We start from the raw sequence: 25,402 nt of genomic DNA on the forward strand, positions 1-25,402 counted from the left end.
CCCTGGTTTATCATATGCCCATTTTCACCTAGACTTTTTTCAGTCTCCTATTCACTTTCCATAGTTAGAAATTGATCCTGGAAATGCTCTGGATACTTCAGCATCTATACAAATTTGGTTAAAGGGAGAGGATGGATATTAACCTCAATTTTTATTGGAACTAAAATTAAAGTGATGGTGTTAAATGAGTCATACAATCACTTCCTGCAACTTTGCCATATTTGTGGAAGGAGTCATCTACGTCAACTAGTAGTGAGCTGCAGATTGAAATTTATCAGTTCCTAAACATCTTTATAATTTGTATTATAAAGATTTGACTATATAATTTGACTATATAATTTGTACCTGCATTAATCATTACATTAGACATCTATGTTCTTATATAATAAGTAGTGTACCCATATATATATTAGAATTATGGGAATCTCTGTTAATATAGAAAGCAATGAAGAAAATATTAAGCCACGTTTAGGCACTGTTTTAAGGCACTTTTACTAAAGATCTTAATGTCTGTGCCAAACTGCACATTTACCAGTCATCCCTGAAAATGGAAGAATGCAAGCTAGTCTCTGAAAAACTCATTCATCTCTAGAGAACCTCATATCTAGACCTAAAATCACATCTGTTCAAGTCAGTCAGTGTCCTCAGATAATTGTCATCATAGGTCCAGAGAATCCTTCTCTCCGGAGTGTTTCACCTACTAAGAGAAACCACAGAGAGCTAGACTTCTGGGTTTTGAAATGCAAGTTGGCAAATGTGCTGGAGGCATGTAGCTGTTTCTCAAAGTTTATGATAAAACACAATGAATATGAGTGAATAGCTTTTCTCCATTGTTACTATATGTGAGAGAAAAATTCACAGAAATTGCATTTGACAGGAGCCCCTGACCAAAAATAGAATCTGTTTGAATGCTTATTTTGCTTAGAATCTCGATCCTTGCAACAGATTATAGTAAATATATATATATATATATATATATATATATATATATATATATCAGGTTTTAAAAATTCTATGGGTCTTTTCTTACTATCTTTTTGTAAGCATCCTTATTTGTAGTTTTTATTTCAGTCTATTCATCCTGACCATCCTGTTGGATTCTTCCTCTTGTCCCTCGTGCTCAGTATATCTACCTCTGTTTATTTCAATGCCCACTATTGACCCTTCAGCTTCTCTGGAAAATGTCAAGTCTCTGGTTAGTTTTATCGTTGTGTCCCATGACCATCTTCTCCTTCAGTGTTTCCTTACTCACCTGAGGATGAAAAACAAAGGCAAGCTACATTAAGTTCTTTATGTATCAGCAGAACTCCAGCAAGATATTTATAGGGACAGGTTTTGGTGTTTGTGTGTCAGACTCTGTAATACTCTCATTTTATTATCATGTTGTATTATGTTTCTTCACATGAAGTCATAGCTTTTCAGGTTATGAGCTCACAAAAAGGCACTGCATTTTATATAAATCCTGTTCTTACTAATTTGTGTGAGGATGGGTACCCAAAATTTTGAATCGACATATTCATTTTTACAGACAAATTATTAAGGTGCTTTGATAGCCCAGTTTTATGATGATAAAAGGTTTAAGAAATTTCACTTGTAATTAATAGAGAAAATGTATTTACATTCTCAGCAACATCACTGTAGCAAGGACGGACTAAATGTGTAGGGGTTATTTTCTCTGCTCTAAAGGCCTATGCCTTTTATATTCTGTACACATGAGGTTATTGTACAATTTAAATACTGATTTCTGTACACCCCTTATTAAGATGTATTTTTTTGAAGTCTCCTTAGTTTTGTGTAAACACTACTTTCCAATTGTCTGCTGATATGCTAATAAAGCATCTTACAGTCAGTTGCTGAGCAGGGGAGAGAATAGTTCTGGACTTCCTGCCAGCCAGGGGAGGAGGAGAGAGAGGAAGAAGCAGTGGATTCACCTATTTCCAGGTGGGTCCAGGAGAGAGAACTCACCAACAAAGTTATAAAGTGTAAGTATCTTTGCCATACACTAAGGGAGGAAACCAAATTACCTGAAATGGTTAAGAGTAGACTAATAACTGGTCAGGTCTTCTGCTGTGAGTTTGTTAAAATAATATAATAGAGTATAGAGTCTCCCTTATTTGTATGATAACCAGTTTAAGAGGGATACCTTGATACAAACACATTTTTGTAAAAACAGATGTAACATTTTGGTGCCCAAAATGGGCATAACAGACACTAATGTCTCCAGAACTTACATAGAGTCTAAACATAAACAGATAGTTTCTCAATGCTGTTGTGCTTCAGAGATACAACCTTTTTCTTAGATAAAAGCTCACAACTTTCTAATTTGAGTCCCCTCCCCCACCCCATAATGTTCCATGCTCATGTAGAAAACAGACTGAGATTCCTCAGGCATCTGAATTGTTAAGATCTAGAAGGGAATCTGGGTCTAAAAAAGTAAAGTCCTTAGGGAGAGGTTCTAAGATTAAAGAAGAAGATTATGTTCTGTGTTGAAAATAGAGAAAAACACAATGATACATTCAACTTTTGGTACTGTAAAAATGTTATTTTATCAGCATCTAGGATCCCAAAGCCAATTTGCACATTTATTGCTAATCCTCAGATCTGAAGAGTACCAGCCAGGCTCTTCAAACTCCACTGGTCTCATACAGATATCATATCTGAACCTCATATCACATCTGTACATGTAAGTCAGCATCCTTAGATATTTGTCATCATTGGTCCAGAAAAGCCCTCTCTTAACATAAGAGTGTTTCAAATGCCAAGTGAAGCTTAGCTTCATATAGCTAGATAGATTCCTGAGCAATGAAAGGGAAGCTCACAACTGTGCAGAAGGCGTGTATATCAGTATATCTCTCAACTATGGTATTGAAACACAATGAACACGAATAAATAGTCTTTGCCTTTGTTATCATATGAGAAAATATCAAAATTTAATTGGGAAAGAATTACTCACCCAACAAAGAAACAATCTGAATGCTTATTAGAGTTAGAGTCTCAATCCTTAAAACTGATTTCTGTGACAAAAGGAAAAAAAAATCACGTATTAAAAATTCTATGAATTCTTTATGAGGACCTTTTCAAAAGCATCCCAAGAAGCAGTTTTCATTTCAATCTATTCATCACGTACTTTTAGTTGGATTCCTCCACAGGTTAGTCTTGGATAATATTTTTATCTCGATCAAAATGCCTAGTGTTGGCTCCCTGGTTTGCCCTGACATTGTCAATAATCTATTCAACTTTCAAACATGTGTCCTATGCTGATCTTCTCTATCAGTGCTTTAATACTCAGCTCATGATGAAAACTACATCAAAAGCTACATGATCATTACACTGGATATCTGTGAGTTTGAGGCCAGCCTACCTCCAGATAGCGAAAGCTACACAGAGAAATCATGTCTGGAAACAAACAAACAAACAAACAAACAAGATCCTAATACATTACCAGAAGGTCCAAAGGAATTGAGAAGGACAGATCTTTCTGTTTGTGTGTTTATAATGATCATTTTTTCTTATCATATCCTGTTATACTTGTTCACATAAATTTATAAACTATCAGTTTCATGGCTTTTGAAAAGGCATAGAAATTTATAAGAAACTTATTCTCACTAATTAGTCTGAATATGTACATTTGGTGTTGGGATTCAGCCTACTCCTTTGTACAGAATAATTATTGTGCTTTGTTTACTCAGTTTAAAAAAATAAAATTTTAAAAATTTCACTTGATTATCCCATATCAAATGTCTAATATCCATTTGTAAGTGAGTATGTGTCTCATCATATGTGTCTTTCTGCTTCTGGAATACCTAAGTCAGGATTATCTTTTCTAGTTCCTACCACTTGGCTGCATATATCTTTATTTCCTTGTTTTTAATTGCCAAGTAGTATCCCATTGTATCAATGTACCACAATTTCTGTATTCATTCCTCAATTGAGGGACATCTGAGATGTTTCCAGATTCTGGCTATTAGGCATAAATCTGCTACAAACATGGTTGAGCAAGTGTATAGGATAATCATACTAAATCTGTACACCTAAAGAAGCTAAGCAAGAAAGAGGACCCTGGGTAAGATGCTCAATGCTCATTCAGAAAGGCAAATGGGATAGACACTAGAAGAGGATGAAAACAAGGAACAATACAGGAGCCTACCACAGAGAGTCTCTGAAAGACTCTACCCAGCAGGGTATTAAAGCAGATGCTGAGACTCACAGCCAAACTTTGGGAAGAGTGCAAGGAATCTTATGAAATAAAAGGGAGATAGGAAGACCTGGAGAAAACTAGAGCCACACATTGAGAGCAACAGAACCAAAAAATCTGGGCCCAGGCGTCTTTTCCGAGACTGATACTCCCAAGCAAGGATAGTTCATGGAGATAAACTAGAACCTTTGCACAGATATAGCCCACAGCAAGTCAATCTCCAAATGGGCTCCCTAGTAAGGGAAACAGGGGCTGTCTCTGACATGAACTCAGTGTCTGGCTCTTTGATCACCTCTCTCTGAGATGGGGGCAGCCTTACCAAGCCACAGAGGAAGACAATGCAGACAGTTATGTTGAGACCTGATAGGCTAGGGTCAGATGGACTGGAAGGAAGACCACCCCTATCTGAGGACTAGAGAAGAGGTATTGGAGAGAAGAGGGAGAAAGGGTGGGATAGAGAGGAGATGAGGGAGGAGGCTACATCTGGGATACAAAGTGAATAAATTGTAATAAATAAAAATTAAAAAAAAACAAAAAGAAGTATTTAAAAGGGAAAAAATTCACTTGAAGGCAATGGCGCAAAGAAGTAACATACAATGCTACTTTCAAAGTAGTGAAAACATACTGGGTGTATCCTGAGCATCCACACCAATAAAACAAGGATGGACTAATTATGGAAGGGCTATTGTTGTACTGTAGCGCACTTCACTCTGTATACTCTAAATTAATATTTTGACTACTACATCTGTTAGGGTAGAAATCAGAATCTATGAATTTGAACAACAATAAGATAAAAAATAAGTAGGATTATGACTGAATTTTTGAAATTTCAATTTGCACTGAAAGCTTTAAATTTTAGATTCATATTAAAGTTAATCTTCCAATAAGTACACACAACTATTGATTTTTAATATCTACAAGCATAGTTATTTGAACTATTTGGTTGCCTTGTTATTAACTTATGTTAGTAATGCCGCTTATGAGACCCACAATGCAATATATTCATAATAATAGTTATACTTGAAAGATGCAATATGACTCAATAGGCAATGGCCAATAGAGTGACATCATGAAAACATTATCATTGAACTATTGCATAATTAGTTAGCTAGATAGTTTTAAGAAACTTCCAGTCACCAGAATAAATAAATCAAGTCACCAGAACCAGCATTACTGCTTTCTTGTCATGTGTGAAAAGAACTCACAAAGTTTCTATCCTGCAACAAAATGTAAAGTACATCAGAAGAAGAAATTCATCTAGGCAACTGAAGCAACTCACCCTGCACATCTCCTAGTGTTTGAAATTTCCTAGAAACACTGAGTGAGTTCATTTCATCCCATCACTTTAGCAAGTGTTGCAAGAATGTCTTCTTTTCGTGATTGCTTCATCTAAAGTTGTCAGTCACCAGCACATTTTCGGGGGGGGGGGAGGAGTTTTATTTTTTTTATTTTTTTATTAATTACACTTTATTCTCTTTGTATCCCCCCATAAGCCCCTCCCTCCTCCCCTCCCAATCCCACCCTCCCTCCCACTTCTTCACGCATGCCCCTCCCCAAGCCCACTGATAGGGGAGCTCCTCCTCTCCTTCCTTCTGATCTTACTCCAACCAAGTACCATACATGGAGATAACCTAGAACCCCTGCACAGATGTAAGCCATGGCAGTTTAGTGTCTAAATGAGTTACATAGTAATGGGAAGAGGGACTGCCTCTGACATAATCTGATTGGCCTGCTCTTTGATCACCTCCCCCTGAGGGGGGAGCAGCCTTACCAGGCCACAGAAGGTGACAATGAAGCCACTCCTGATGAGATCTGATAGACTAAAATCACTCACAGCACATTTAACAAAAAGAAAAGACAAAAGCTAATGTCTCTCAGGGAGAATCCTGGATGTTATATACAAGTAGGAAAAGTACTCTTCATGCATCTTCCTCATATTTTTAATCTGAATTTCTGTTCTATAAAAGTGTTCATCTCCAACCAAGGAACATGTATGGATATAACCTAGATTCCCTGCTCGGATGTAGCCCATGGAAGCTCAGTATCCAAGTAGGTACCCTAGTAATGGGAACAGAGACTATTTCTGACATGAATTCAATGGCTGGCTCTTTGACTTCCCCCCTACACACACACCCCGAGGGAGGAGCAGCTCTGCTAGACCACAGAGGAAAACTTTGCAGCCATTCCTGGTGAGACCTGATAAGTTAGGGTCAGATGAAAGGGGAGGAGGTCCTCCCTTATCAGTGGACTTGAAAAGGGGTAGGGAGAAGATGAGGGAGGAAAGGTGGGATTGGGAGGGAATGAGGGAGCGGGATACAGCTGGGATACAAAGTTAATAAACTGTAACCTATATTAAAAAATGAAAATTTAATTAAAAAAGAAACAAATAAAAATAAACCACAAACAGGGTCCAACTGCAAGTTGTACAGGAATTGAAAGAGCAGAGGAGTTCTTCTATCTCTAATATTTTGAGGAATCCTTTGTACACATTTCTTTTATGCATGTAAAGGAAAGTGAGAGACATGGTCCTCAATAATTTTTTCAAATAACGGTAGTCAGCCTTATCATTTCCTTTTAGTTTAGTAAATATAAGGAAGTTATCTTTGGTGGGAATGTTAATTAGATGTTAATGCAGAAAAATTTTAATCTATCAACATGGCTGTTCTGAGCACATTCAAAAACGTTTTAGGTCTGTATGATCAAGATGGAATGCAGGCATGCCCTTAGTATACGCTTCTATTCCCAAACAATGAAGGTAATTTAATCTGTGGAAAGAAGTTTCCATTTTTGAAAATGATGTCTAATTGAGAGGCAGAGAAAGTCACTAATCAGAGAAAGCCTTGACAGACTGAGCCATAGACACGTTATACTCAATTCTTAGTAGAACAGAGATGAAAGAAAGGTGACTTAAGAGAGTGATGCATACATATGTGTGTGTGTGTGTGTGAGAGAGAGAGAGAGAGAGAGAGAGAGAGAGAGAGAGAGAGAGAGAGAGGGGAAGTTGTATTTAAGCAGAGAAAGTATATGGTATCTTTATGGCATTTTTTATCTGAATTTCTGCTCTGCTAGTGTGTTCACTCACATGTTAGGAGGGTGGACACCTGACTCTATCCATAATATTTCTGTGAACTCTTTGAAGATGTTTCTGAAATACATGTAGTTCTTTGGGGGTGTATGTACACTAGGTTAATTATTTGAAGTTATGCTGCTTCCTACCCAACTTGTATATTTTGAAATGGAGAATGAAGTAAAGATGTCCCTTTATGTAGAGATAAGTTCTCCTGTCTTGTAGAATTGCAATCATTCCAGTGATGATAAGATTTTTGGAGTTATCTACTGTGAGTGTATTTGTTTTTCTGAATGAAGGAATATTGTAAGCCTTGAATGATAAGTGATGAATATCTATAATTCCTTTGATATTTTTTCACAACAGTGTACCTCACTACTAGTCTAGGACAAGGTACTCTATTCAGTTTCTCTTGCATCAAACTCTGCGTGGAGAAGGTGCTAGTCTAGCAGGTCCAATCATGATCACAAGTATTTTAACTTCTTTATGTCTCATGCATTGTTATCTATCATCTCACAAAGGGAAATAGTTCTATACAGGTTCTGAAAACCTAATTACTCTAAAGACTTTATATACCCAACATTTGCTCAAGTACACAACAAGGACATTTGCTCAACCATGTTTATAGCAACTTTATTTGTAATAGCCAGAACATGGAAACAACCCAGATGTCCATCAAAGGAGGAATGGATACAGAAATTGTGGTATTTTTACAAAATGGAATACTACCCAGCAATCAAAAATGAGGAAATCATGACATTTGCAGGCAAATGGTGGGATCTAGAAAAGATCATTCTGTGTGAGGTATTCCAGAAGGAGAAAGACACACATGGTATATACTCACTTATATTGACCTATAAGATATGATAAACATAATGAACTCTATACACCTAAAGAAGATAAACAAGAAAGAAGACCTGGGGTAAGATGATCAATCCTCACTTACAAAGACAAATGGGATGGACATTAGAAGTAGGAAAAAAAAAAAAAAAAAACAAGTAGCAGGGCCGGAACCTACCACAGAGGGTCTCTGAAAGACTCTACCTAGCAGTGTTTCAAAGCAGATACTAAGACTCATAACCAAACATTCAGCAGAGTGTAAGGAATCATATGAAAGAAGGGTGAGTTAGTATGACGTGGAGAGGATAGGAGCTCCACAAGGACCAAATATATGTGGGTACAGGGGTCTTTTTTGAGACTGATACCCCACCAAGGACCATGTATGGATATAACCTAGAACCTCTGCTCAGATGTAGCCCATGATAGCTCAGTAACCAATTGGTTTTCCCTAGTAAGGGGAAGTTCTCTGACAGGAACTCAATGGCAGGTTCTTTGACCTCCCCATCCCCCAAGGGAGGAACAGTACTTCTAGGCCACAGAGGAAGACTTTAGAGCTAGTCCTAAAGATACCTGATAAAATAGGGTCAGATAAAAGGGGAGGAGGTCCTCCCCAATCAGTGGACTTGGAAAGTGGCAGGGAGGAGATGAGGGAAAGAGGGAGGGTTTGGGAGAGAATGAGGGAACGGGATACAGCTGAGATACAGAATTAATAAAATGTAACTAATAATAAAAATAAAAATTTTAAAAAAATTATGTAAAACTATTGAAAAATGAAAAACAAAACAAAACAAAAACATTCTTGAGGATATCCTGGCAATTAACCAAAACTAAATAAACTGAAGAGAGAGAAAAAAAAAGACTTCATATGTGGATCTCAGATTGCTATTTGGATGAATTGATAACTTCCTCAGAGACTTATTGTTATCATTGATCCAGGCATGCACTCTCTAAACACATGTGAATTTGCAATGTCAAGTGAAACTTCAAATAGTTTTCTCACCTTTATTTTTTATGTATAAAGTAATATTGATGAGTCTCTCAACAGAGATACTAGCATGATACAAACAGAGTCAGATTACAGCCTGAATAAACTCTTTTCTCTATTGTATAATATAGGAGATGTATTAAACATCAAATATCATGCTATGTGACAGTTATTGATATGAAAGAGAAATGTATTGAGGAAATATTCTGGGTTAACTTTCTATCCTGAAATCTGACTTCCTGTACAAAAATGGGAAAACAGTGTCAAGTATTAACTATGCCATAGGTTCTTTTAAAATGTCTCTTAGTAATCATCCTATATGAGAGATTTTATGAAAATTTATTTGACAAGAGCATTTTAGTAGATTCCTCCTTCTCCTTCTGTTCACGACTTTGTCCTCTATCTGACAGCCCAGTATGGACTTTCCAAAACATTTTAGAGAAAAACCTCTTAGGATACAAACAAAAATTTGATGCTCAAAATTTAAGGGAAAATAGCATAGAGAATATGGGGAAGCATTAACAGTTAACCTCTCAATCTCGAATTTTAATAGAAAGCTTTAAAATGAAGGTAGTTTTTCAAGTCCTCACAGCAAACACAAGACACAGCTGGTATATTTTAAAATCAACAAACATAGGGATTGGTAATATTTCATTACCTTAGCACTAGCTAGTGCAGGCAATTTTTACTTTCTGAGACCTATAACATTAGAAACATGAAATAGGATAAAACTGATTTTTCTTAAAGTACTGGAGACATATATCTGGTTTAAGAAATCCCTAGCCTTGGCACAGAGAAATCATGTCAACTGAATGAGAGTCATAGATTACCTGTCATGCCTGAAGAAAAAGAAGCTTTACAGGCTTTAACCCGCAGCAAAGTATAAAGAAAATATATCAAGAATGGAAATGCATCCAGGCAATTCTGATAGCCTCAGATGTCACATCCTGCAATTCTCCTATCACATACAATCTTCTCAACCAACAATGAATTAGTTAATTTCTTTTCCTCAATTTTAACTTTTCTTACAAGGAAAAGTTTTGTTGCTGATTGCTTCCTCTAAAGCAATCATTCAAAGCACATTCAACAACACAAGACACAGAGTTCTTGTCTTTCAGGCAGAATAGTGAATACCCTATGCTGTAGTCTGAAGCTATGTTGATGTCTACTGGCCATGCAGCAGCCAAGGATCATAAAGATGTGAGTGGCCTGTACTGCCACCTGAGGCCATGGTGATGCCTGGGTCCCTGCTGCTGCTGAGCGACATGTCTGGATCTGAGGTCCTAGTGCAGCCAGGGTCTCTGTTGATGTTTATGGCCTATTGACTGAAGGCCATACAGATACATATCTGTGGTATAGTCTGCAGCCTGAAACATCATGAAACATCAACCAAGTTAATGTTTGTGAGTCCTTCTGCTGCTAGAGTCCATGATCTGAGTAGCCTGCATTGCCATCTGAGGCCACAGGGTATCTCCTAGGCTCCTAGCTCTATAAGAGGTTTCAACAGCATGCTAAACATGTGTTAAAGGGGTGGTGGGCTGATTCTATTTATGATATTCCTGTGAAGCTTTTACAGAATTTTCTTATATATGTAATTTCCACGAGGTAAGTCCTACACTAGGTTCATTATTTGATGCCAAGCTTCTGCCATGTCCAGCATCTAAATTTTGTAAGGAAGGATAAAAGTTTGGTACACTGTAAATATGCCCATCTCTTCAAAACCTTGAGTCCTAAAGCTAATCCTGACTGTACTCTGTTATCTCTGAAAATGGAAATATGCCACCCAGGCTCTAAAAGCTCATTAGTCTACAGAGGACCTTATATCTGGGCCATTGATTGCCATTTGTATGAGTTATTCACTGTCTGCAGAGACTAGTTGTCATCATAATTCCAGAAAAATTCTCTCTAAACATATGAACATTTCCAATGTCAAGTCTCTTTAGGTTTGAAAAGGAAGATCATGGTTGTTCAGAAGGCATAATGCTCACTCTCTGAATGGAGGTAATGAACTAGAGACAGCATCAATAAATTTTATATTGCATCTCATATCATATCAGAGTTAAATAATATAATATATATTGTTTTGTGAGACAATTACAGAAATGAAAGAGAAACACAGAAGAGATTTGGGGTTGACATTCTATCCTAACATCTGCTTTTCTTCACCAAAAAAAAAAAAAAAAAAATGAAAATACTTTCAAATATTGCAAATGCCATGAATTTTTTAGATCTTTTGAAAATCTATTCATCAAGAGCATTTGCGTATATTATTCCTCTTCCTGAAGATTTTGTTCTGTCTTTTGCAGTTGAATATTGACTGCCCAGTTTATACTGTAACCATAAATATTATGATCAATCTTGAAATATGTATCCCATGCCATTTCCCCCCCTCACAGTTTCTGTGCTCCAGTCAGGAAGGAAACCTAGATCAATATCTCTAAATTTTACCAATAATCATGAATTAATTTCATAGACACAAGTCTTATAGTTTGTGTGTTGCAGCGTGAAGTCTTCTCTATATATTATTTTATTCAGTATCACTGATGTACTTTAATTTACAAGTACAAACATATATTGCATTTCAGGGCTCCCTAAAGCACAAAGATTTGTATATAAAACTTATTTATTTGTCTAAGAATGGACATCTAGGGTTGTCCTACATTCTGCTCTTTGTGTATCAATCCAAGTATGATATTTTTGTTACCTACATTATAAGGGGATAGAAGTATATATCAGAATATACTACACACAAATGGAGTGTTTTAAAAGCAACAAGATTACAATGATTGGTAGTATTTGCCTGTCCTGGCACTAGCGTGTGTTGTTAATTTCATTCTGTAAAAGTTAGAATACCAGAGGCATAAAAAGCAGTAAAAATGCCATTGGCAGAGCAAGGCAAAACACAAACATCAACACAGTGAAATCTGTATTCCTTTTACTACCAAAGTCATAGATTATGAACTGAAGAAATATTTAGTTTTATCACACAAAAAGAATGTCACCAGCATCAGAATGCCTGCTTACCTGTCATGCCTGAAGAACAACAAACCTCTGTGCTTTATACCTACAACAGATTATAAATAAAATTTATCAGCAATGGTAATGTGTCTACGCAACTCTTGTTGCCTCACATGCCAGACATGCCAGAAGGTATTTGAGCACATATATTCTCCCCTACAAACACTGAATTAGTTCATCTTCTTTTGTCACTTTTAGTTTGTCCTGCAAGGACACTTTTTCTTTATTATTTTGTGTTCTAAACCAGTAAGTCAAATCATATTTAAGCAAACTAGTAGAGATACAGATATTGTTGCTCAGAGTGGTAGCAGAAGTTGTAATCAAGTGACAAAGCACATCACATATCCTTTTGATACTTTTGATATGATTTCTTGTCTCTCATGGGATTCATTATCATGTTGAACATAAGATCATAGATGTGCATGGTAGATTATGTTTGTGATCTGCTGTTTGTGAGTATTTTATTGAGTATTTTTGCATCAGTGTTCATAAAAGAAATTGTTCTGTATTTCTGTCTTTGTTGAGACTTTGTCTGGTTTAGGTATCAGGGTAACTTAAAGAGTTTTCAATGTTCCTTCTGTTTTTATTTTATGAAATAGTTTGAGGAGTATTAGTATTAGCTTTTCTTTGAAATTTTGGTGAAATTCAGCAATAAAACAATCTAGCTTTGGACTTTTCTTTTTAATTTCCCTTTTTTTGGTTGGGAGAATTTAAATGACTGCTTCTATTTTCTTAGAAGTTATGAGTCTTTTTAAATTATTCATCTGATCTCAATTGAATTTGGTAAATGGCATCTATCAAAAGCCATCTATTTCATTTAGATTTTACAATTTTGTGGAGTACAGCCTTTTTCTTTTTATTAATTAAATGATTTTTTAAATTTTATTTTTATTAATTACATTTTATTCACTTTTTATCCCCTTTGTAGCTTCCTCCCTTCTCCTCTCCCAACCTCACCTTCAATCCCCCTTCTCCACCCATGTCCTTCCCCAGTCCACTGATAGCGGAGGTCTTCTTCTCCTTCCTTCTGATCCTAGTCTATCAGTTCTCATCTGGAGTGGCTGCACTGTCTTCCTCTGTGGTCTGGCAAGTCTGCATCCCCCTTCAGGGGGAGGTGATCAAAGAGCAGGCCAATCACTTCATGTCAGAGACAGTCCCTGTCCCCACTACTATAGAACCCACTTGGACACTGAACTGACATGGGCTACATCTGTATCCATTCCTCAACTGAGGGGCATCTGGGTTGTTTACAGCTTCTGGCTATTAAGAATAGAGCTGCTACAAACATGGCTGAGCAAATATCCTTGTTGTATACTTGTGCATCTTTTGGATATATGCCTAGGAGTGTAATAGCTAGACCTTGAGGTAGCACTATTCCTAATTGTCTGAGAAAGCACCAGATTGATTTTCAAGAGGTTGTACAAGTTTATATTCCCACCAGCAGTGGAGGAAGGTTCCTCCACATCCTCTCCAGCATGTATTGCCACTTGAGTTTTTGATCTTAGTCATTCTGATGGGTGTAAGGTGAACAGCCTTTTGAAGTAAGACATAAGGATTCTTTGGATTTCCTCAGTGTCTATTGTTATCTCTACCTTTTTATTTCTAATTTTGTTAATTTGGATACTGCCTTTTAGTTAGTTTGGCTAAGGGTTTGTCTTATTGATTTTTTATCAAGGAGCCAGCTCTTCCTTTTGTTGATCCTTTGATTATCATTTTCTTACTTTTCTTTTCTTTTCTTTTCCTTCCTTCCTTCTTTCTTTCTAATTAATTTATTTTAGCCCTGAGTTTAATTATTTCCTGCTGTGTCGCCCTGTTAGGTGTATTTCCTCCTTTTTGTCCTAGAGCTTGCTAATATGAGGTCTCTCCAATTTTGTTTTCTCAGAAAACTGATAATAGTTCTACCTAAAGAACCAGCTATAAGCACTCCTGGGCATATACCCAAATGATGTGCCAGCATACTACAAGGGCACTTAATAAACAATGTTCATAGTAGGCTTATGCGTAATAGCCAGAAACTAGAAAAAACCTAGATGTCCCTCAGCCATAGGATGGATAAAGAAAATGTGATATTCAAGTTAGGCTCTTGTTTGAAAGCTTAACAGAGTATCATTATTATTGTCAGAGGCTGGCCCTTTAGCATGGGGTAGGTCTCAGGTTGGACCAATTGCTGTTTGGACTTTCCCTTTATCTTTGTTCCCTCATTATCCCTTCACTTCTTGTAGGCAGGGTAATTTTTGGATCACACTTTTTGCTCATGGATTGTTGATCCCCTCCTTCTACTAGTCCTACCTTGCTAGACAGTAGTCACATCAGCCCTCATACCTCACCCCACCCCCTTTAGAATTCTCAGCTAGATTCACATCTATATCTTCCCAGGAATCTATCCTGTCACAGGCCTCCAGCTTAACCAAGAGATATTTCTCCCTAGTTTTTCTTCTTGTTCCCACCCCTCTCACCACCTACCCCTGTGCTCCCCACATCTGATTCTCACTCTTGTTTCCATCCCCATTCCATCTCCTGCCCACTTCCCTCTCTTCATCCACTTCTACTGTCTGTTATGTTTCTCCTTTTGAATGACATTACCACCTTGCTTGGACCCTTCTTGTTACTTAGCTTCTTTCAGTCAGTGGATTGTAGTATGATTATGTTGTACTTTAGGTCTAATAGCCACCTATAAGTGAGTACATACCATGTGCATCTTTTTGCCTCTGGGTAACCTCAATCAGGATGATATTTTCTAGTTCTATCCATTTCCCTCCAAATTTCATGATTTCTTGGTTTTCAAATAGTTGAGGAGTATTACATTGTGTAAATGTACCACAATTTCTGTAACCATTATTCATTTGAGGGACATCTGGTTTGTTTTTAGTTTCTGGCAATTATGAATAAAGCCACTATGAAAATTGTTCTTGTTGTATGGTGTATCATCTTTTGGATATATGCCCAGGAATGGTATAGCTGGGTCTTGAGGTAGAACTATTCCCAATTTTCTGAGAATGCTCCAGATTAGTTTCCAGAGAGGTTGAATAAGTTTGTCTTCCTACGAACAATGAAGGAGTGTTCCTTTTTCTCTACATCCTCTTCAACATGTGTTGTTACTTGAGTTTTTTATTTCAGCCATTCTTTCTGAAGTAAGATGGAATCTTAGAGTCATTTTGATTTGCATTTCTCTGATGGCTAAGCACACTGAACATTTCTTCAAGTGCTTCTCAGTCATTCGATACTCTATTGTGAATTCTTAGTTTAGCATTCTACCCCATTCTTTAACTGTTTTATTTGATTTGTTGATGTTAAATTTCTTAAGTTTTTTGTATATTTTAGATGCCAGCCTTATATCTCATATAAGGTTGGTGAAGATCTTTTCAAATTCTGTCAGCTGCTGTATTCTTCTATTGACACTGTCCTTTGACTTACAGAAGATTTTCAGTTTCATAAGATCCCATTTATTAATTGTTGATCTCAGAGCCTGTGCTGTTGGTGTTCTGTTACCCTGCACATATGTAGCCTATGGGCAGCTTGGTCTTCATATGGAGCACTTGTTGAGTGGAAGTTGGGGGACTGTTTCTAACATGGACTCTATTGCATACTTTTGGATCACTTCCCTCCTGGCAGGGCCGCCTTGCTTGGCCTCAGGAAATGAAGATATGTGCAATCCTGATGTGACCTGATGTGCTGGAGAAGATTAATATGGAAGATGGAGACTCCCCTTTTCTGGAAGGAAAGGGAGAGGGAAAGAAGGTAGGAGAGAAAGTGGGGAAGGACTGGAAGGATGGGAGGGAGGAGGCACCCTTGGGATGTAAAGTAAATAAACTAATATAAAATTTAAAAGAAAAAAAAGCCCCAGAGTGGACAATGACTCTTTAAGAAAACCAACAGAGTCAACTAACCTAAGATCAGAGCAGCTTACAGAGACTAAAGCACTAAACAAAGCATATCCATGGGCTGACCTAGGTCCCCAACACATATGAAACTCATGGGTAGCTTGGACTTTATGTGAGTCCTGTGGCAAGTATAATATGGTTGTCTCTGGCATGGACTCTGTTGCCTGCTTTTGGATCAAAGTCTTCTAGCTGTGCTGCTTTGTCTGGCCTCAGTGGAAGAGAATAGACTTAGTCCTATTTTGACTTGCTGTGCTGGGGTGAGTTTGTATGGAGTTGGGGCTCCCATTTTTTTGAAGAGAAGGGGAGGGGAGAAAGGGGGAAAGGGTGGGAGAATAGTACTGAGAGGAGAGTGGGGAAGGGGCTGAGATATGTATGTAAAATGAATAAATAACTTAATTAATTAATAAAATAAAAATTACATACCTAAAATAAAGAAAACATGATAAGTTACACAATGGAATACTACTTAGCTATCACAAACATCATATAACTTTCAGCAAATAGACTAAACAAGAAAATAACATATTGAATGAGGACATCCATATCCAGAAAGACATGCACAGTATGTATTAACTTATATGTGGATATTAGCCATAAAGCATGCATTAACCATGCTACAATCCACAGACCCAGAGCAGCTACATAACAAGGAGTGTGCAAGGGAGGATGTTTGAATCTCACTCAGAAGGGGAAATAAAATTGACATCTGAAGTAGATGGGGGTAAGGACCTGGGTGGGAGAAGGGGTGGGGAAGGGAATATGGGTAGGGGTCATATGTACAGAGAGTGGTGGGAGAGAGTACTGGGAGAGAGAATGTAAATTGGTGAGAGGGCATCTCTTGGAAAGAAGATGTTCCAGGAGTCTGTAGAGGTGAACCTAGTTAAGATGCCTATAAGTGGGGAATTCAGAGCCTGAAGTCACCACATACAGTAGATAAGTAGGACTTCCAGTAGAAAGAGAGTGACATCAAGCATTCCATAAAATATTTAACCCAAAATGTGTCCTGCCTACAGAAAGTATAGGTGTAAAGATGGAGCAGAGATTGATGGAATGACAAACAAATTATTGGCTCCAGTTAAGACTCACTCCATGAGAGAGTGACAATCCCACTACCAATGATACCCTGCTATTCTTACAGACAGAAGCCTAATATAACTGCCTTCTGAGAGGGTTCATCCAACAGCTTATGGAAACAGGTGTAAAGACCAACATCCATACACTAGGTGGAGCTCAGAGGGTCTCCTGGAAGAGTGTAAGGAAGGATTGAGAGAGCTGGAGGGGTAATGGACACCAAAAGAAGACCTACAGAATAAACTAACCTGGACCCATAGGAGCTCACAGAGACTGAACCACCAACCAAAAAGAATGCATGATTCTAACTTAAAGAAAAAATATGTAGTTAATGGCAGATCAAATTATTTTTTAATTTTATTTTTTATATTAATTACAGTTTATTCACTTTTTATCTCAGCTGTAGCTCCTTCCCCCATACCCTCCTAATTCCACCATCCCTCCATCTTCTTCTCCTGTGCCCCTCCCCCAGTCCAATAATAGGAACGGTCCTCCTCCTATTCCATTTGACCCTAGTCTATCAGGTCTCATCGGGATTAGTTTCATTGTCTTTCTCTGTGGACTGGTAAGGCTGCTTCTCCCTCAGGTGGAGATGATCAAAGAGCCAGCCCATGAGTTCATGTCAGGGATTGTCCTTGTTCCCATTATTGGGGAACTCTCTTGGACATTGAGCTACCACGGGCTACTTCTGTCAATGGGTTCTTGGTTATATCCATGCATGGTCCTTGGTTGGAGAAACAGTCTCAGAAAAGACCCCTGTTACCAGATATTTTGGTTCTGTTGCTCTCCTTGGGAGCTCCTGTTCCCTCCAGATCTTTCTGTCTCTCCCTTCTTTCATAAGATTCCCTTAACTCTGCCCAAAGTTTGGCTATGAGCCTCAGCATCTGCTTTGATACACTTCAGGGTAGAATATTTCAGAGGCCCTCTGTGATATGCTTCTGACCTGATCCCTGTTTTCTACCTCTTCCGATGTCTATCTCATTTGCCTTTCTGGATGAAGATTGAGAATCTTACCCAAGGTCCTCCTTCTTTATTAGCTTCCTTAGGCACACACATTTTAGTAGGACTATCCTATATTATATGTCTAATATCCACATAAAAGTGAATATATACCATATGGGTCCTTTGGCTTCTGAGATACCTCACTCAGGATGATCTTTTCTAAATCCCACTATTTTCATGCAAATTTCACGATTTCTTTGTTTTTAATTGCTGAGTAATACTCCACTGTATAATGTACCACAATTACTGTATCGATTCCTCAACTGAGGGACATCTGAGTTGTTTCTAGAGTCTGGCTATTGCAAATAAAGCTGCTACGAACATGGTTGAGCAAATGTCCTTGTTGTGTACTTGAGCATCTTTTGGATATATGTCTAGGAGTGGTATAGCTGGATCTTGAAGTAGCACTATTCCTAATTGTCTGAGAAAGCACTAGATTGATTTCCAAAGTGGTTGTACAAGTTTGCATTCCCACCAGCAGTGGAGGAGGGTTCCCCTTTCTCCACAACCTCCCCAGCATGTGTTGTCACTTGAGTTTTTGATGTTAGCCATTTTGATGGGTGTAAGGTGAAATCTTAGGTTCATTTTGGTTTGCATGTCCCTAATGACTAAGGACGTAAACATTTCTTTAAGTGTTTCTCTGCCATGCAGTGTTCCTATATTGAGAATTCTCTGTTTAGCTCTGTACTCCATTTTTAACTGGGCTGTTTGATTTGTGGCTGTTTAACTTCTTAAGTTCTTTATGTATTCTGGATATCAGCCCTCTGTCACATATAAGGTTCACAATTCGCAGGCTCTCATTTTGTTTTGATGACAGTGTCCTTTGCTTTACAGAGGCTTTTCAGTTCCATGAGGTCCCATTTATTGATTGTTGCTCTTAGATCCTGTGCTGTTAGTGTTATGTTCAGGAAGTTGTCTCCTGTCCCAATGAATTCAAGGCTCTTCCCCAATTTCTCTTCTAACAGATTTAGTGTGTCCGTTTTTATATTGAGGTCTTTGATCCACTTGGACTTTAGTTTTGTGCAGGGTGATCAGTGTGGATCTATATGCATTTTTCTACATGTAGACATCCGGTTAGACCAATACTATATTTGAAGATGTTATCTTTTTAACATTGTATGATTTTGGCATCTTTGTCAAAGATCAGGTATCCATAATTGTGTGGGTTTATTTCTGGGTCTTCTATTCTATTCCATTGATCCACCAGCCTGTTTCTATGCCAGTACCATGCAGTTTTTATTACTGCTGCTCTATAGTACAGCTTGAGATCAGGGATGCAGATACCTGCAGAATATCTTGTATTGTGGAGCACTGTTTTAGTGATTTATTCCATATGAAGTTGAGAATTTTTCTTTCAAGGACTGTAAAATATTGTGTTGGTAATTTGATGGGAATTGCATTGAATCTGTAGATTGCTCTTGGTAAAATTAAAACAGTCTTGTTCTGATGTCATGAATAATAAGATGGCAGTTAACATTCAGAGTATCTATCTTCCCAGAAATAAAGAGATAAATTCACTCTCAATGCATTTATAACAAATGATCCTAACAAGACACTAGGTAACTCAGAGTTGATGAAAAATAATATAAAGGAAAAGCAGAGCCAATCTTCCAAACTTCTCAGTAATAATGGCATTGAGCACCACAATCTCTTTCTTGCACTTTACCAAATATAGGGGAGCAATCTTCTGTTGAGCATGCTAGTGAGCTTTTAAGTGAATTTTTCATTGCTTACACTTCTTTTGATTATATAATGCATCACACATGCATTAGTCATGCATTTAAATCCGTGTGTATGCTGAACATATGTGCTGGCTTGTTTTGTTTCAACTCGTCACAAGCTAGAGTCCCCAGAGAGGAAGAAACTGCAGTTTACTAAATACCTCCATGAGATCCAGCTCTGAAGTATTTTCTCTGTTTTTGATCAATGTGGGAGGGCCAACAGATTGTGGGTTGTACCATACCTGGCTATATAGTCCTGGGTTCTATAAAGAAAGCATGCCAAGCAAGCCATGGAGGCAAGCAAGTAAGCAGCACTAATTCATATCCTATGTATAAGTTCCTTCCTCCAGGGCCTTGTCCTTCTTGAATTCTTGTCCTGATTTTTGTTTTTTTCTTGGGGGGCGCATAATGAACATTGATATAGAAGTATAAGCTGAACCCTTGCCTTCTCAACACAATTTTGTCATGGTGTTTCATTGTAGCAATAATACAATAAGACAACTGCTAACTACAGTACTGTTTGGATAGGAAACAATAAAGCACATATTTAGTCAAGGTTCTTAATGATGCTTATTTCTTCAAAATATAGGATCCTAAAGTCAATCTGCACTGTTAACTGTCATCCCTAAAAATGGAAGAGTGCTAGCAGGCTCTGAAAACATCACTGGTCTCAAGAGACCCTCATATCAGATTACCATTTGTATGGGTTGATCACAATCCTTAGAGAATTGTAATCACTAATCCAGACCAACCCTGTCCCAACATATGAGCATTTCTACTGCCTCCAGTAGCAAGTCTCTTTGGTTTTAGAAAAGAAGGTCATAATTGTACCAATGCCATGGTGCTCAGTCTTTTAATAGAGATACTTAACCAGAGATAATAGAAATAAATTGTCTTCTGTATCCCATTTGATATCAGCTATTATGTGATAGTTACTGAAACAACAGAAAAACATTATAATATCTTATTATGGGTTGACTTACTGTCTGAAATCTGCTTTCCTTGACAAAATGGAAAAATGTTTTCAAATATTGCAAATTTTATGGTTTATGTCCAAGGTATCTTTTTTTTAATTCTTTATTAATTACACTTATTTACATTGTATCCCCCCTGTGATTACCTCCCTCCTCCTATCCCAATCCCTTCCTTCCCCCCCCCTCTTCATGCATGCCCCTCCCCAAGTCCACTGATAGAGGAGGCCTTTTCCTTCCTTCTGATCCTAGTCTATTAGGTCTCATCACAAGTGGCTGCACTGTCTTCTTCTGTGGCCTGGTAAGGCTGCTCCCCCCCGCAGGGGAAGGTGATCAAAGAGCAGGCCAATCAGTTCATGTCAGAGACAGTCCCTGTTCCCATTACTATGGAACCCACTTGGACACTGAACTTCCATGGACTACATCTGTGCAGGTGTCCTAGGTTATCTCCATGCATGGTCCTTGGTTGGAGTATCAGTCTCAGGAAAGACCCCTGTGCTCAGATTTTTTGTTCTGTGGCTCTCCTTATGGAGTTCCTGTCCTCTCCAGATCTTACTATTTCCCTCTTCTTTCATAAGATTCCCTGCACTCTGCCCAACAGTTGACCATAAGTCTCAGCATCTGCTTTGACAGTCTGCAGGGCAGAGCCTTTCAGAGGCCCTCTGTGGCAGGCCCCTGACTTGTTCCCCATTTTCTCCTTCTGATGTCCATCCTCTTTCCCTTTCTGGATAGGGATTGAGCATTTTAGCCAGAGTCCTCCCTCTTGATTAGTTTCTTTAGGTGTACAGATTTTAGTAGGTTTATCCTATATTACATGTCTATATGAGTGAGTATATACTGTATGTGTCTTTTTGCTTCTGGGACAGCTCACTCAGGATGATCTTTTCCAGATCCCACCATTTACCTGCAAATTTCAGGATTTCCTTGTTTTTTTTTATTGCTGAGTAATATTCCATTGTGTAGATGTATCACAATTTCTGTATCCGTTCCTCTGTTATTTTTTTTTTTTGGAGGATCTGGCTTGTTTCCATGTATGTGGACCTATCTGCATTGCCCACGTGGCATGCCTGGGTTGGCTACCCAGAGGCTATTTAAGCTGTGGGCTGGCTTTCCCCAGGGTCCAAGGATTGTTCAAGGTTCCTGAATAAACTGCATTGAAAAAAAAATACAAATCCTCCAAGGTCTCTTAATAAGCATTCTAATACAGTAAGTTCAAGAGATCCTATTCAACAATACATCCATTGCTTATGTGATGTCAACTAGATGCAAGTTTGTGTTATATTAAAAGAGGTAAGGTCAATTGAGGAAATTTCTTCACAATATTTCATTTTAAGCTCCTTTATGAATTAGCGAATTATGGAGGTGTTTACAGTCCTTTTTTGGTAGTACCATCCATCACTATAGGTTCAAATAGAATACATAATGAGCTAAGCAGCATGACCAAGCCCCTAATAAGGCAATTTCATGGTTTCTGCATCACCTCTTTCTTTCAGGTTCCTTCAATGTTTTAATGCCTTTTCTGACTTCCTTCAATGATAAATAATGCTGTGGAAGTATAAGCTGAATATATGAATTCTTTTTTTTTTTAACCGTGTTCAAAGCAGCTTTATTTTTTTTTAATTTTTCATCAATTACACTTTATTCATTCTGCATCCCCCCATAAGCCCCTCCCTCTTCTCCTCCCAATCCCACCCTCCCTCCTCCCTCTGCTTGCATGCCACTCCCCAAGTCCACTAATAGGGGAGGTTCTCCTCTCCTTTCTGATCTTAGTCTGTCAGTTCACATCAAAAGTGGCTGTATTGTCCTCTACTGTGGCCTGGTAAGGCTGTTCCCCCCCCCAGAGGGAGGTGATCAAAGAGCAGGCCAATCAGATTATGTCAGAGGCAGTCCCTCTTCACATTACTATGTAACCCAATTGGACTCTGAACTGCCCTGGGCTACATCTGTGCAGGGGTTCTAGGTTATGTTTTTTTTGGTCATGTTGTTTATCATATCAATAGACACTCCAGCTAAGTCAAATCAGTTTAAGTATTGTGGTATATGGCTGTGACCAACCTAACTGTATTTTTCGACAGGATTGTCAAAGAATTTTAAATTTAGTGCTAGAAAATCCATTAAGTGATGAGATCTCAGTGCATTGTTCTGGAGTAGTTTAGAAGTTAAAATTTGAAAGTAGTAATGAAGATGGTGGCATTGCTTATGATAATTAAGATGAAACTTTAAAGACTCTATAATTGCCTTTTGCTATTTTTAATTAAGATTCCATCCTGATTGTCCCCTGGAGCCAAAGAATCATCAGTGATTAACAAGAAACCAATCCCACTAAAGCAAAGCCTTTATATTACTGGCAAAATTGATGGTGGTTATCTAAATCTAAAAAAAAATAAATTAGTGCCAATAAAGAAGAAACCTGTATGATTGAAGGGAAAGCTGGAAAGTGTTTCCTCAAACTCAGCACACAGGGGCAGTGTTGTCAATCTCACCAAGTTTGTGAGACAGACAAGCAGCCAAAATTGATAGTGTAGTGGTTACCCAGGTTGTACTGGTTTACAAGGCATGGAAATAGTCACTCCTGATGAGACTTGATATACTAGGATCAGAAAGGAGGATAAGAAGATCTCCCCTATTAGTGGACTAGGAGAGAGGCATGGGTGGAGAAAGGGGAAGGAGGGTGGGATTGAGAGGGGGAAAGAGGGGCGCTACAAGAGGGCTACACAGTGAATAAACTGTAATTAATAAAAACTAAAATTAAAGATGCAGTTAGAGGCAGTTGAAGATTCAGGATTTAAGAGGTCATAGGAAAAAATGAGACTTTTGGCAATCAGTTCAGCACAAGAGTGGCTGTTTGTGAAAAGTGCAGCCCAGTTTCAGTAAAAGTTTCTAGAGTTTTGGAGAGTTACCCAAAAAGAAAAATTGGGACAGTGGAGTAGAACCTGGCCAACTTTAAAAGACAAGCAGTGTGTCCTACAGAGAGCAGAGTTGGAGTAGTGACTCAAGCCCCTTTGAAGAGCCCAAAAGGTCATGAATGAAGACAGATGATGAAAGCTGAGTTACATACAATTTTGGAGTTTGGTTATGCTATGATTTAATTGTGACTATGCCCTAGATCTTTTCTTTTGAAGTCAAAAAAAAAAATTAACACACACACACACACACACACACACACACACACATATATATATATATATATATATATATATATATATGTATTTTATTTTACAAGCTCCCACAACTGAAAAAGTGAATTTTAAAGAGATTTTTAGGCTCTAAAAAGGCTTTGAATTTTTATTTATCTTTGTTTGTTTGTACGTTTATTCATTGTATATTCTGGATGAAGCCTCCTCCCTCAACTCCTCCCAGTCCCATCCTCCTTTCGTGCTTCCCTCTTCCCTATCCCCTCCTCATAGTTCACTAAAAGAGAGGAAGTTCTCCTCTGCCATATACCAATAGCTAGTATCAAGTCTCATCAGGACTGGCTGGATCCTCTACATTTGTGGCCTGGCAAGGACACATCATGAAGGGCAAGTGATCAAAGTGCAGGCAATCGAATTCATGACAGAGGCAGACCCTGCTTACCTAACTTGGGAACCTACATGGAGACTCAGCTGCCAATCTGCTATATCCGAGCAGGGGGTCTAGGTCCTCTCCATGCATGTTCCTTAGTTGGTGCATCATTTTTTTGCAGGAGCTCCTGGGCTCAAGTTTTTTACTTTGTTGGTCTCCTTGTGAAGGGGCTCCTGTCCATTCCTTCTTTCTCTATCCCACCCCTCTTCCACAAAACTCCCTGTGCTCTGCCCAAAGTTTCTCCCTTTGTCTCACCACTTGTTTTAATCCCCTGTTGGGTGGGGCCTTTCAGAGAATGCTCTATAGTAGGCTCCCATCCTGTTCCCTCTCTTCCACTGCTTCTGTTGTTTATTCTGTTTGCTATTCTGAATGTGATTTAAGCATCATTCCTAGGGTCCTCCTTAGTGCTTAGCTTCTTTAGGTCTGTAGCTTTTAGTATAGCTGTCCTATATTATACAACTTATATACACTTATAACGGAGTGTATACCAGGTGGCTTTTTGTTTCTGGGTTACCAAACTCTGGATGATCTTTTTTAGTTCCATGCATCTGCCTGCCAATTTCATGGTTTCCTTGTTTTTAATAGCTGCGTGGTATTCCATTATGCAAGTGTGCCACAATTTCTGTATCCATTACTCGGTTGAGGGATATCTAGGTCATTTCCATATTATGATTATTACAAATAAAGCTGCTATGAACATGGTTGAGCAAATGTCCTTGTTGAATGGTGGAGCATCTTTTGGGTATATGCCCAGGAGTGGTATAGCTAGATCTTGAGGTAGTGTTATTCCAAGTTTTCTGAGAAAGCTCCAGATTGTTTTCCAAAGTGGTTGTACAAGTATGCACCCTGACCAGCAATGGAGGAGGGTTCCCCTTTTCCACAGCTTCTCCAGCATGTGTTGTCACTTGAGTTTTTGATCTTAGCCATTCTGAATAGTGTGAGATGGAATCTCAGAATCGTTTTGGTTTGCATTTTCCGGGTTACTAAGGAAGTTGAGCATTTCTTTAAATATTTCTATGCCTTTTGATATTCCTCTGAAGAGAATTCTCTGCTTAGCTCTGTACCCTCTATTTTTAATTGGATTTTT

The 25,402-nt window shown here is 38.2% G+C and overlaps 3 non-coding genes across 3 annotated transcripts; all 3 read right to left on the reverse strand.

The window, feature by feature from the left end:
* Positions 1 to 606: 606 nt before the first annotated feature.
* Positions 607 to 668, reverse strand: LOC132647441 (small nucleolar RNA SNORD109A). The gene has a single exon (XR_009585809.1). It is a non-coding gene; the product is annotated as a small nucleolar RNA SNORD109A (small nucleolar RNA).
* A 1,991-nt stretch (positions 669 to 2,659) lies between these two features.
* Positions 2,660 to 2,721, reverse strand: LOC132647440 (small nucleolar RNA SNORD109A). The gene has a single exon (XR_009585808.1). It is a non-coding gene; the product is annotated as a small nucleolar RNA SNORD109A (small nucleolar RNA).
* Positions 2,722 to 8,971: 6,250 nt separating this feature from the next.
* Positions 8,972 to 9,036, reverse strand: LOC132647415 (small nucleolar RNA SNORD109A). Its single transcript, XR_009585783.1, has one exon. It is a non-coding gene; the product is annotated as a small nucleolar RNA SNORD109A (small nucleolar RNA).
* Positions 9,037 to 25,402: the final 16,366 nt, after the last annotated feature.

Source organism: Meriones unguiculatus, chromosome 14 (assembly GCF_030254825.1).
Source record: "Meriones unguiculatus strain TT.TT164.6M chromosome 14, Bangor_MerUng_6.1, whole genome shotgun sequence".
Classification (NCBI taxonomy): domain Eukaryota; kingdom Metazoa; phylum Chordata; class Mammalia; order Rodentia; family Muridae; genus Meriones; species Meriones unguiculatus.